A 5,389-nucleotide genomic window follows, 5' to 3' on the forward strand; every position below is an offset into this window, starting at 1 on the left:
AGGAATTAACATAATCTCACATGTTGCCAAGAGGCACAACTTTTTTTTAAAGCCTAACAGAAAGTACAACTCTTACATAATACACCAATCACAGTTAGTGTTGTTCTTTATTTCGGAATGCAATCTTCCTACACCTTAAGTTCCGCCCACCTGGACTTTTTGCGCAATTGGTACCGTTATACCTGCTACTGGACATGGATTGTATTTTGTGTTTTGTGTCACATGACTGTAGCTGTAGCTTCATTCTTTTGAAAAATGGCTTCATAATATTTTTGTACATGTCATAATATGTGGCATTTAAAATGTCAGTTCTTTGTCTTCATTTGAAAGAGCAAGTAAGATGATGATGATGATTATTATCATTATTATTATTATTATTATTATTATAGCTTTTGTCTGATTCGAAGATAGCTCCCATTTTAATTTTTGGGGTGAAATTTATACTGGGAGATTTGGGGTCATTATGCCAATGATAATCAAAAGGTTCATTTGCGAATTTTTAAACATATTCCTGGTGTGTGTATAAAACGAAACATCACACAACTTTGCTGATGCTGAAGCAGAGAATTTGATACTTGAAAAACAAAAAGTTTATATTGCAAACCCAAACACTAAAGAGGTTTTGAAACTTGATTTGGAAATTGAAAATTTGCAACAAGAGAATTAAATTTCTCAAAAAATACAGGTGAATATTATCATTCAAAATAAAATTATTATATTAAGAAGGATGTTATCCTTCAGCATGTAACTCTGATGTGATCTACTGAACAATAAATAACGTAAGAGTGTCGTACAAGAAGTAATGTAAGTGCGTAATTCAGTATATAAGATTTTTCTTCAAACCAAAATTATTACTGTTGCAAAACCTTTGCGCAATGATTTAAAACTGAGCTTATGAAACGAGTTGTGCCAGCATTGGAAAGCAAAACCTGGAAACTATTGCACAAGTATCACAAATTTAATATTAAATCATTGAACATCTAGGATTTTGTTTTCACACAGTTTTTTTTTTCTGGTGGAAAGAGTTCAGCTAGAAAGTATAATATATGATTTAAGTTTATTCTAGCTCCGACGCTGTACCTGTCGATTATTTCGCATGAAAAATAGTCCCAACACGAGTTGAATTAATACTCACAATTTGATACCCAGTGACAATTAGAAGTAGATTTTAAAATTATAACTCAAAGAGCAACTGTCCTCACATATTAATATACAATTTGACACGGCCAACATAATTTTCTCCGTTGAAAATGTATATATGATGTCACACAGGTCACGCGGGTCGGGTCTGCTGGAGTCGATGATGCGCCAAATACTTGTTAAATATTTAGATGAGACTGTTTATGATATTTCCACCAAAAACGTGTGTCGATTGTACTATAGACATTCACGACAAATGCAGTATTGGACACTGCAGAAAAAGTATCATTTCCAGTTCTTGGATATTCGTGTGAAAGGAGGATTACTGAATGCAGAAATTGTACTATAAATCTAGACTATACTAGTGATTCCAGATTTAATGTTTCTGTGACCAGGTATTACCATTATTTCATTTGGAAGATGATGTTGAATGATAACTTTATGTCAGTTGGGGAACCAGCATTTGTCAACATTCTTTTCATAACAGAGGTAAGTTGATTTGCTTCAGTAGATTGCCATTTCAACCACACACGTACAAGCTCCACACCACAAGGTAACAGCAATGCACTCATATTCTAGTTTTAGTTTGGCACTTGGAGAATTCTACATAAGGTAAATTCGACAAATCGATATACGTAACCCATAGTTCTCCAAGACCCGTAGTTTTAGTTATTGACGCATGAAAATTCCTACAGCCGAGCCCAAGTTACGAAAGTTGTTTTTTGTTTGTTTGTTGGAAAACTAACCTTTTTATGTCCAATTCCAGCAATTAAAAAAAGAAACGGTTACAAAAGTCGGAACCAGAAAATTATCCGGATCACAACCAATGAATAATGACAATACCGCGCAAGAATTACATGGGCTTATTTGGACCTGTCAGATTCATAATAACTGGTACGCTAACATGTTTGCATATAAAAATATACACACCAATTACATCAGCAACAACGTCTCCATCCCAACGCTGCAAGCGTCATCAGATCAAAACTGCAATCCCGATTTAATCTCCAAATATAGTTAAAACACTAATCGTACAGTCCTACATGCAATCAAATAGTTTACTTTATAACAACGATGGATAAATTAGGCTTTGCAACACAAGCTACAGGACACATGGTACTAATGGAACGGAAAAATGGGAACCAGCCTGGAAATGGGTGAACATAAAATAAAGTATATATGGATTAGGCTGACCAGGATTGGTTAATAATTTAAGTAATGTTGTAGGAAAAAGAATCTTTTGAGAGCGTATCCTAATCGTAAGTGAACAAAAATATAGATACATTGTTTTATTGATGGAATTTCAGTCCTTTAACAGTGTTGAGTTTGAAACACTCATTACTAAAATTAGCACCTGACTCTTTAGTGTTTGGGACTATTTTTCATGCGGAATTGAAAGCACATGTTTCAAACACATGCAGGTCCAGAAAATGCAGAGGCTCATATTCTTTCCTCTACACAGAAGCTGATATCCAGGGTTCAGCTATACTGATAAATATAGGTTTGATCAGAAATTTAAAGTTATTGAATTATTAATACCATGATGTTTGCATAAGCTTACTACGGGAACTGAATTAGTACCGTGAGTTCTACATGATTACTGCAGTTTTAATTTCGTTGAAACTCTCTGTGATGTCATCAGCGCTTATTTACGTTGGGTTAGGGCCAGATGATGTACGAGCAATGGATCCCGCTAACGATGGATACGAACGATGTTTTAATAAAATTGGAAACGGATGTATGAAAACAGTGCCCCCGCCTTGCCCCTAGCTGCGAGCGCTCATGGGTCAATCCATATTGGATCTGTTAAATTTCTCCTGTACGAACTTTTAATAATAAATTAAAGGTAGCATATGAAAACAGTGTTCAATTATTCAATATTTATACTGACAGTGTGATTCAAAAGAAAAAAGATTTATGAGGTTATGAAAAGAAACAAAAAATAGTACACGGTATGATTTAATTACCAATAATACTAAGCATAATCTTGCAAACAAAAACGTTCTTGGCAAATTTAAAAACAAATATAATGGCAAATTAAAAAGAATATTTCTTGGCTTGAGACCTAAAATTCACTCACGAATGATTGGTAACATACGTTGTAACGCAGTAAACTGTGTTGCACATCCAAAAACCAAAACTGAGCTGATCCATGAACTTTACAGCGAATAATTATTTGAAAAGAAGCAGATGAAAAACATATGTATACGAATAAAAGTGTTGATCATCATACAGGTATATAGAAAATGAATGCAACTCTTCTTTCACCCCTTGATACAGGAAAGTTTATATGGCCCAGTCCTCTGTGCCAATTAGGAAAAGTTCTTCCCTTTTCTTGGCCACCTTTGTTACTTCACTCCAAGATGATCCTTCCTCCATTGTTTTATTAATAACGTTGGTCCTTCTACCGATGATCAAAGTATGATGCTACGATGTTGAATTATCTTGAGTAGAATTATGGGATGTTGAATTATCATGATGCGATGTTGAATTATCTTGAGTGGAATTATGGGATATTGAGTTATCATGATGCGATGTTGAATTATCTTGAGTGGAATTATGGGATATTGAATTATCATGATGCGATGTTGAATTTTCATGAGTAGAATTATGGGATGTTGAATTATCATGCTGCGATGTTGAATTATCTTGAGTAGAATTATGGGATGTTGGATTATTTTGAAGGAGTTCAATCAATGTATCAACCAAAGTATATATGAACAAGATGTCACTATTAGCGTCTGCGTAAAAATTGGAATCGAGCATTTTCATCGCGACGGCGATTATTAAAGACAAAATCACCCAATTAGCACTTTCACACACCTTTACTAATGCAGTTTCTTTTGTGATGATGATCGGCATAGGAAAAGGACGAAGTGTTAACTAGTTCAGTATTGTTAGATTATGGAATATGTACTTCTGTCTTCATCAGTCCAAGAATTGAATAATGTAAGCAGAGGCTTTTGTAAGTTCCCGTATTTTTCAATCCATGGGGATGATATATTGCGTTGATTGATTTAAACAGCTGGGGGAGCTGTTGATTTAGACGTTGGAGAAGCATTCTTCGATGGTTGTTTCAGTGTTTAAATAAAACAGGAAATTAATGATGTTTTTGAGACTTAGAAAGTCAAATCTCTTGTTATTCCAAAAACACAGCCCGATTCTCTTGTACAGTTTTGAAAGCAAGAATCTTGAGTCCATCGAATGTGTACAGTACATCAATAAGTAAAAGAAGAATGAAGAACAGAGAAACGTTTTCAGCAGAACCAATCTCCAATGATGACATTCACAGTCATGCGAAGATTGATATACCTGTCGGTATCCCTGCAATACATCAAAGGTGCCACCTGCAAATATACAAAGATGAACCATGCTTAAAGATTTTTACATTCGTACCCCATTTTGTTTCGAACGGTCCATTAATTTACAAGGCCTAACAAGAAGTTCGTCTTAGACAAGCTAAAGATCAATCTGAAGAAGCTTTTATTGCTCGTTAGGGTCTTTACTAGTATCCCACGGTACTGTGTCTAGAAATGATAAATCTAGAGGAGTGCCTGGCATCTTTTGAAGGAATCATACATACCTACCTACCTAACTACCTACCTACCTACATACATACATACATACATACATACATACATACATACATACATACATACATACATACATTTGCATTCCCTGCAGCCCCGAGTGGCCGAGTGGTCTAAAGCGCTGTCCGTTACGGATCACTACCATCTCACCTCTGTCTGCGTGGGTTCGAGTCTCGGATTCAGCCAACGTGGGTATGTGAGAAAGCTTGCCAGTAGCTTCTCGTGGGTCGGTGGTTCTTTCCGGGGTTTTCCCGGGTTCTTCCTCCACCATTAATACTGGCCGCCATGTATAGCCTATCGTGTGCTGAAAAATGGCGTTAAACCCTACAACAACAACAACAACAGCATTCCCTGCACTCATAACTTTTATATTGCTTTATCAAAATACATACATATGGCGTGGCTGTTGAACTGATTTAAATCAGAGCAACAAAGATGATCGTAATACACCTACTAATAAGAGAGTACAGATTTTCTTATCCAAATATGAACGTGACATGGTACTTAGATTGATTGAATAGAACAAAATACCAATGTGAGTCGGGATCCATTATGTTGATTTCTTCTATGCCAAGTGGTCGGCAATCCATTAGCTGAAAATAACCACACCCTTGTTTATACAACAATACTGAAACCTGACAAACAAAACGTTTCCCGTA

Source organism: Sinohyriopsis cumingii, chromosome 15 (genome assembly GCF_028554795.1).
Source record: "Sinohyriopsis cumingii isolate HCF-2022 chromosome 15, ASM2855479v2, whole genome shotgun sequence".
Lineage (NCBI taxonomy): Eukaryota > Metazoa > Mollusca > Bivalvia > Unionida > Unionidae > Sinohyriopsis > Sinohyriopsis cumingii.